Genomic DNA, 10000 nt, shown 5'->3' on the forward strand with positions numbered 1-10000 from the left:
AATAGAAGATTTGGGCTCGTGAATTAAGGGCTGGTTTGTACAATACCTTAGCCACTCAACCATGTATCCTATATTTTATTGGCCCTTGTTTCTCTTAATAAAACAACGGAATAGAGAAACGTGTTGAAACATGTAGAGGTAATTTAGTTAGTCCTTACATATTGATTGTGTCTCTAATTATTGATTACATATCTATATTAATTATATCATTAGGAATAAATTATTGAATTAACTACCTATATAAACACACAGGGGACATGGACACTGATAAGGTATGAACACACAAACTCACACCCATTCAGAGGACACATGAACACATACACACATTGATTACATGTACACAGAGGACGCATACACACAAATATGTATGTATATACTTGTGAGTGTATATGTTTGTGTTTATTACATTATTTTTACATACTTTTATGTCTGTATATATTGTCAGTGAAAACTTTTGGCCTAGTGGTTAGAGAGGTGAGCCTTACATTTGTTCTACTATGGTTTCAATTCTCAGACAAGGCAGTGAACTTTGTCCTTAAGCAAGCTAATTTATTTTACATTGTTCCAGTACACTGGAGCAAAAAAGAAGTACAAATAGCCCTTGGGATTCAATGCTTTGGCAAGTTGATCCCTTGTTCAGTGGAGAATGTTGCGCTCTTACTTAGATAACCTTGAAAACCCAAATAATCTCCATCCTCATAAATCTGAAGACAGATTTTCACAATAATTTCATTTCTATGTAAGGGTGAGATAGTTCAAAGGATACATACCAAACTAATATGGACCATCTCTTCCCAGAGTTGAAAATGGGTCAGCATAGAATCAAGATCCCTAACAAGGAAAAAAGCAAAGTTGCAGGAGCATTAGTGATAATTCAAAGCCAAAAATACTTGAGAGAAGAAGTCATTTATTTAGGGAAAGATATGAAGGAAGATACTGAGGTAGAGCTGAAAAAGTAGGGGTCCAATTGGAGAGAAGTAGACAAGTCAGCCCAGAGTTGCAGACAGAGGAGAAAAGTCATTGACAGCCTATGCTCAGTAGGGGTTAAGTAAATAACAGTAGCCCCTTATAAGTACAGCAGCCCCTTATACATAAGGGGCTGCTGTAAAGTTCCTGGTTTTAAGGATGTCATGGAAAGCCTGGTTGGAGGCCTAACTTTCTGAGTTCATTTACAGGGCTTAGAAAAGCTGAAGGGCCATTGCAATAAGCGTGTGAATGGGAGAGGGAAATATGTTGAATAAAATCATTATTAAGTAATCCTTCTGTATTTTCTTTTATCCCAAATCAGGAACTTTTCAGCCCTACCTTCATATATATATATACATCTTTGCATATACATGCAAAGCAAATACTATCGGGCGTCCAGTGTAATTTTCTCCCTATTGATGTTGGGGCCACCAAAAATTTTAATTAAATTCAAAATTAACGTGAGCAAAACTATTTCGATATCTTCTTAGGTGTATCATACCTTTTCAGGTGTATCATATGTTAACAAAAGACAATTGAGAGAGTTTAACAGAAAATTCTCAATACGCAATAAAATTTCTGTAAAATTATGGCCTTTTTCTTCTCATTTAATTTTTTACCTGGTTGCAATGAGGATGTAAATGTTAGTAAAAATCCATATTGCACAGCGGTGAATGGAAAGAAATTTTCATTACAGGAACTGTTTTTTTTTTACAAGGGAATCTATCTCTCGTGCATTTCGTTGCTCCATAATACTAAATAAAAACAATTCTGTTTTTTATCACATCGAAAATGCTTTCACTTTATTGGCAAATAAAGCTTACATGTACTTGTTTACACCTTCTTTTGACAAGGTAAATACCTTCTCTTTCATGGGGCTTTGGAAATGAAAAAAAAAGCACTGACATGCCTTCTTAAAACAAGGTGATTACAGTGAGAAATGATAAATACGATTATTTATTTGAAAGTATTCATAGAAAAACAAATAAACCAAGCAAAATTGAACAAAAATCCATCCATCTACCCACATATCTATTTATCTACATACCCTCTGCTATATATGTTTGACTTGAAAGACGTAATATATAATCATAAAAATGATGTGATTTCTCCCTTTTCTTCTCTGTTGATATCTAGGTGTCTGTGTTAGGGAGAGAGGGGGCCATAAGTGTGTGTGTGTGTGTGTGTGTGTGTGTGTGTGTTGAAGTTATTCATGAATGATTCAGAATAACTTTTTTTATGTTGAAAGTTTCTATCTATCTATCTATCTATCTATCTATCTATCTATCCATCTATTCCTCTATCTATCTATATGTTGTCTGTCTGTCTATTTATCTATTATTTTCATCAGAAGTCAGTGTATTTAAGAGTACATTTTGAAACATTTTATTTTCACAATGTTCTGCTATTGTTGCAAATCAAAGAGAACACAAACAGAAACAGACTTTGAATTTGAGTATTAAAAAGGTAGATTATATATATATGTATTATATATATATATATATAATATATATATAATATATATATATATATATATATATATGTATATATATATATATATATGTGTGTGTGTATACGTGTGTGTGTATATATATGTAGATATATATATGTATATATATAATACATATTTATATATATATATATATATATACACACACATATATATATGCATATATATATAAATACATATATATATATATACGACAGACTTCTTTCAGTTTTAATCTACCAAACCCACGCAGGAGGCTCTGGCCTGCACCTATATATATATATATATACATATGGGATTCTTTCAGTTTCTGTCTCCCAAATCCACTTCCAAGGCTTTGGTTGGCCTGTGGCTATCGTAGACGACACTTACCCAAGGTGCCACGTGGTGGAACTGAACCTGGAACCATGTGGTTGGGAAGAGTAAGCTTCTTACCACACACCCATGCCTGCGCCTATATATATGTGTGTGTTTGTTTTATATAAGTATGTATATTTATACTTCTCTAGGAGTGGAGTATGTGTGAGTGTTTATGATTGCTGTGTAAGCATATGATGTATGTGTATACACATGTATGTATATAGGCCTGTATGAGTGCATTTTCTAAGCAGGAAATGAGAAAATGTACCAGATTTTGTAATGGATGTAAAAAATAAATAAAAATATATAAAATCCAGGGGAAAAAAATTAAAGAAATATAAATTAGCAACAAAATTTCCCTTCACTAAAAAAACAAAAAACAGGAAAAATATAAACAAATATATAACCCATCAACATTAGCAGAGACCAAGAGCAAATAATAATTAAAGTTTAAAACTAATTACAATGTATGTTTTGCCTTTCTTTTATGTTTATTTATGTTTGTTTTTATTGTTTGGCAAATGTTCAATGATCAGATGTCAGCATAAAATAGTTGTCATCATTGTGAGAGTAATTACCACTATCATCAGCATTGTCATCATCATCATTGTCATCATCCTCATCACCACCATCGTCATCTTTTCTACTGTCGTCATTGTCATTGTTAACGTGAATACTAATCACCATCAGTCTCTTCCACCTTTCCCTCCTCCTCCTCCTCCTCAACATTGTCAGCATTTACCTCATCCGCCTCGGCATCATCATCCTTGCTACCAATCACCACCAGCCTCTTCCTCTTCTTCCTCCTTCTCTCCTTCCTCCCCCTCCTCAACATTGTCAGCATTTACCTCCTCTGCTTCGGCATCATCATCATGGTTGTCCCTATTTACCTCATCATCATCATCGTCGTCATCGTCATCGTCATCGTCATCACCATCATCATCATCATCATACTCATCAATATCGTCGTTACCCTGTTGTAGGACCAAATCTGTGAAGTGACCTAAAATTCAGGGCCATTTACACAAATTAATCATTTAATTTCATCCTTTGAAGAAGGGGCTGTTTTCTAACAAAAGTACAAAACTCCATCATTGGAATGTAGATAACGAAAACAATGTCACATTTTAAACCTGAGAAAAGTCTCGCATATTTTTACTGTTCCACTTACAAATCGCATTTGTGACGTGCAAGTCAGTTGGTGGATTACTATTTTCTGAAAAATCCAAGCCTATCCAGATTGACAGTTAAGCATTTACTTACGAAACTAATTATTATTGGTATAAATGTAAATTTGTGATCCAGATGTTGAAGCTGGAGGTTTCAAAAGAGTTATCCATAGTCATCTTCTTTCTCTTTGATTTTTAAAGAGATATTCACATCAGTAGGACAGCTAACCTATATATCTGTCTGTCTGTATGTATGAATGTATGTATATATGTGTGTGTGTGTGTATGTCTGTGTGCTTGTTTGTGCGTGTATGTCTGTATGTGTGTATATATATGTATGTATGTATGCATGTATGTATATATGCATGTATGCATGTATGTATGCCTATATCTATACATTGGTACTTGTATACAAGTTGGAATGGATGTGCTCAATGTACAACAGCTTTACTGTACAGGTTTCAGCTCTTATTGTTAATCCCATTAATCTCTCACCATCGTGTGATCACACAGAGTCTTATGTGGCTTGAAAATTATAACATAATACAAATATCGCATCAATAATGAGAGAAATGAACATAGCTTTGAACTTGATATTCCTTTATTGCATGTTACATATGTTTCAGTATTTGACAACTCATGATGTTACACAATATATGCAATCCATAGTACTTGAATTGATTATGGATGCTGCACTTATGAGGTACATCTAAGGATTGCATTTATAGTGTGACATCATACACTACTGAAAGTTGAAACAAAGGAATACCAAGTTCAAGCCCACTTGAACAAACACAGTAAAATAACAACATGAGGACATGGTACATGCAAAGTATTAGCAGATGCTCAGGGAAAGAATGTCTGCTCACAATTTGCATGTACCACATCCACATGTTGTTGTTTTTCTTGTGTTTGTTCCTCGTTTGTTTGGATTTACTATTAACACATGGATCCCCTGGTCTTCCGCCTGACTTTGGAGTACCTAATTCACAGAATTCTTTCTACCATCGGATTACATTACCTTGTTCATTCAGAATACACCATTTCTGCACCTTGATTGTGAATCATACATATATATATATATATATATATATATATATATGTAACTTAAGTATCTTTTGCTAGAATCTCAGGTCAATCCTTACCTTACCTTATGAGTGAAAGCTAACAGACGGATTGACCGAAAGAAACCAGGAGGATCTAATACCATGAGGTATTCTCTCTAACAATTCAAAAAGCTTTGCTGATTCTCATAAAAATCTTCCAAATTCTTCAGTTGACATAATTTAAGTTTAATTGTATGGGAAAATGTGAAAGCTTGCATAGTGACCTAGTGATAACACCTACATTTTACAGTTTCACTGTAGAGTTATCGAACGTACAACTTTGACTAAAAAACACGTTTCCGACAAAGTAAAAAGGAAGTGGAGAATAAACAAAAAAAAACAACAAAAAACAAACATTAAAACAAAATAGATTATAAAAAACAGATAAAAAAATAGTGACATGAAATGGAGAAAGAAAATATTTTCTGTTTTTGGGGTTGTTTTTTATTGAAAATTGTTCTCATTTATCTAAAGCATTCTCTTTTTTTTAAACTTTTTTTTCCTTATTGCTCTATTTCATTTGTAGAATGATGGTGGTGGGGCGGGGGTGGAGAAGGTGGATAAAGGGAAGAGAGGTATTCTGGGTGGAAAGGTATGTGGTGTGGGGTTGTGTAGTGTAGGGGTGAGGACAGGGAAGAATGGAAATGTGATTTTTGTTTTTAATTCTCGATTTTGGAAAAATTTGGGATTAGAAAAAATATATAAATAAAAATAAACAGAAACAAATGAAAGCTTTGGTGAAATATGGATGGAAATATGGAAAAATGGTAATATGGAATGTTTGAAATTAATGGCACTGAAGTTGGAAATAAGGGTAATTGGGAAATGGTTAAAAACAAGTGTTGTTGTCATTGTTGTTGATAATGATGATGTGGGTGAGGATGATGATGATGACAGCAATAGCAACGATGGTGTTGGTAGTGGTGATGATGATGAGGATAATCATAACAGAGACGAGTGTATGATGTTGATAATCCTAATGGTATTGATGATAATAGTGATTATAAGGTTGATGATGATGATGATGATAATGATGGTGATGTTACCAATGATAGTGGTGGGGATGATGATGATTAGGAGGAGAGTAGGAGAAGGACAAAGCTAACGATGAGAATGACACCAAAGACTATGATGATGACGATGATAGTAAGGTTGGTGGTGGTAGTGATGATGATGATGATGATGATGATGATGATGATGATACTGATGATGAATGATGATTATGATGCTGCTGCTGCTGTTCCTGATGATGATGATGATGATGATGATGATCATGATCATGATTATGCTGATGATGGTGATGCTGATGATGCTGATGCTGATGATGCTGATGATGATGATGTTGATGATGATGGTAATGATAGTGATGATGGCGGTGATGATGATGATGATGATGGTGGTGATAATGATCTATTGTTTAGATTTTTCTATTTCGCTTGTCCTCATTGTCTTTGGGTCAACTTAAATATATTATTAGACTAAAATGGATGGAGTGCATTCAACCAGGTGAAGGATGTGCTGAAGGCGACCCTAGGCAAGGCAACTTGCATCAGTCACTTCAACAGCACGGCCTTGCATGCAATGCGATATGCATGAGAGACTTGAGCCTTGACGAAGGGAGAAGAACGTCTGCTTATGGTGCAGTGAGCCATGGAAAAGTCAAGGCTGGGAAATTCATTTAGAGATCACATCCAGAATTAAGAGATTCTGGGATAAAACTGGAGTGAAGGATGTTGTCACTGAATCCCACCTGGTAAAGTTACGATGGGCCAGTCATGTCACAAGGTTCACAGATGGTCGATGGACCTGTGCAGTTGTCGGGTGGTACCCACGTGAGAGAAAGAGATGACTTGGAAGACCTCTGATAATGCAAAAAGATGATTTAAGAAAAAATGTTTGGAATAATGTGGAAGAGAACGGTGAAAACATGAGGGGAATGGAGCAAATGTTATGGCCAGTGGAGCTGACTTGGCACCAGACAGCCAGCCTGATCCAGGTGATCCAGGTGATTAGAGTAAAATATTCATCATCCTAGATATCCGCATGGCATTGCTTCAGCATGGCCATACCCTCTGTTGAAGCTATTAATGGAATAAAGAATTAGCCATATACATAGGATATTTGTCACAAAGGTACAAAAGATTTTGAGGCAAGGGCTACAATTAATAATGTTGATCTCAATTTGTGTTCCCAAAAATATTGGCTTCAAATTTCAGTGCAAGGCCAGCAAAATTTTGGTGAAGATAATGATGTTGATGATGGTGATGATAGCTGTGATGATGATGACAATGATGATGATGATGATGACAACGATGACAATGATGATGATGATGATGTAGATGACAACAATAATGATGATGATGGTAATGATAGTGATGATGGCGGTGATGATGATGATGATGATGGTGGTGATAATGATCTATTGTTTAGATTTTTCTATTTCGCTTGTCCTCATTGTCTTTGGGTCAACTTAAATATATTATTAGACTAAAATGGATGGAGTGCATTCAACCAGGTGAAGGATGTGCTGAAGGCGACCCTAGGCAAGGCAACTTGCATCAGTCACTTCAACAGCACGGCCTTGCATGCAATGCGATATGCATGAGAGACTTGAGCCTTGACGAAGGGAGAAGAACGTCTGCTTATGGTGCAGTGAGCCATGGAAAAGTCAAGGCTGGGAAATTCATTTAGAGATCACATCCAGAATTAAGAGATTCTGGGATAAAACTGGAGTGAAGGATGTTGTCACTGAATCCCACCTGGTAAAGTTACGATGGGCCAGTCATGTCACAAGGTTCACAGATGGTCGATGGACCTGTGCAGTTGTCGGGTGGTACCCACGTGAGAGAAAGAGACGACTTGGAAGACCTCTGATAATGCAAAAAGATGATTAAGAAAAAATGTTTGGAATAATGTGGAAGAGAACGGTGAAAACATGAGGGGAATGGAGCAAATGTTATGGCCAGTGGAGCTGACTTGGCACCAGACAGCCAGCCTGATCCAGGTGATCCAGGTGATTAGAGTAAAATATTCATCATCCTAGATATCCGCATGGCATTGCTTCAGCATGGCCATACCCTCTGTTGAAGCTATTAATGGAATAAAGAATTAGCCATATACATAGGATATTGTCACAAAGGTACAAAAGATTTGAGGCAAGGGCTACAATTAATAATGTTGATCTCAATTTGTGTTCCCAAAAATATTGGCTTCAAATTTCAGTGCAAGGCCAGCAAAATTTTGGTGAAGATAATGATGTTGATGATGGTGATGATAGCTGTGATGATGATGACAATGATGATGATGATGATGACAACGATGACAATGATGATGATGATGATGTAGATGACAACAATAATGATGATGGTAACGAAGTCTATGATGATGTTGCTGTTGCTGCTGCTGATGGCAATCACAATGATTATGCTAATGGTGAGGACGATGAAGGCGATGACAGTGATGATGATGCGAAGGATTATGATGCCGATGAGGATGATGATGATGATGATGAAAGTGACAACAACGACGACGACAAGAATGATCATGATGTCATTGGTTTTGCCACCACCTCTGATTATGATAACGATGACAACCTTGATGATGATGATGATGATGATGTTGGTGACAGCAGTAACAACAGCAACAACGGCAAAAATGATGACGATGGCATTTATGAGTTACAGGGAAGATGGTATAATCCACAAGCAACTTTGTTTCCCATATAACTTCCAAGTATTATAATCTTCCTTTCCAAATCTTCTTCTTTTGATTTATATTTATTCGTTCTTCGTTTCTTCTTCAATTTAAAATTGGTTTTATTCTCTTATCTTTTAAAAACAACCACCCAAAACGAAAAAAAAGAAAAACAAATAAAATACAATTAAATACTATAAAACACAATAAAACACAATAAAATAACATACAAATATCTCCACAACAAAACTAGATTTTAAAATATATTCTTTAAAGTAAAATAAGAAACAAAAAAAAACCATTCACAAACAAACATTAAATAAACAAATAAACAACACAGCAACAGTGAACTACGCCACATAATCTGGTGAGTATTTATGACGCCAAGATTTTGGTAAGGTTTTTCTTTTTCATTTATTATAAGAATCAATTTTTGATGTCTTTGATTAACTTCACTGAAGGCTTTTCGGTGTCTTGAGAATTCCTTAAGCATGTTTTTCTTATTGTATTTTATTATTCTTTTCCCTTATGCGTTTTTCTGGGTTGATTATTTATTTTTTTTTTTTATTTTTTCTTGAATATTTATCTCTTTTTTTTTAAACTAATTTTTTTTTTCCTCATTACTTGTCTCCTTTTCATCGTGAAAATTTGTGTTAAATGACATTTATTTATTTATTTTTTTAATATATTATTATATACATTTAGGAAAAAAAAATTTTTTTTTCCAGTTGTTTCGTTACTGTTGCTGCTGCTGCTACCGCCACTACTACTGCAACTGCTGTTGCTGCTACTACTATTACAATTGCTCCTACTACTAATCCTTATTCTCCGCTTCTACCACTTCTTCCTCCACCTCCAACAACTACAACAACGACAACAACAACAACAACTACTACTACTACTACTACTACCACCACCACCATCACCGCCACTAGGTATTATTCTGCTTTAACATATATACTTGTGAGTATACACAAATATATACAAATTCATATATATATATATATACATATATATGTATAAATATACATATATATGTATGTATATGCAAATATGTATATGTATATATATATATATATTCACATATATATATATTCATATTATATATGTATATGTATATATCTATATGTATGTATACATATGTATATATATTTGTATATGTACACATATATATGTTTATGAATATATATATACATATATATACATATAGATATATA

At 34.6% G+C, this 10000-nt stretch overlaps 1 long non-coding RNA gene across 1 annotated transcript in view; it reads right to left on the reverse strand.

Annotated features, from left to right (window-relative positions):
• LOC118765713 overlaps nt 1–10000 on the reverse strand; it is a 36314-nt gene that overhangs the window by 1224 nt on the left and 25090 nt on the right. Inside the window, exon 2 of the long non-coding RNA XR_005001579.1 lies at nt 771–831. This is a non-coding gene — a long non-coding RNA (uncharacterized LOC118765713). The remainder of the gene's footprint in view (nt 1–770; nt 832–10000) is intronic.

This window comes from Octopus sinensis, linkage group LG13 (genome assembly GCF_006345805.1).
Source record: "Octopus sinensis linkage group LG13, ASM634580v1, whole genome shotgun sequence".
NCBI lineage: Eukaryota > Metazoa > Mollusca > Cephalopoda > Octopoda > Octopodidae > Octopus > Octopus sinensis.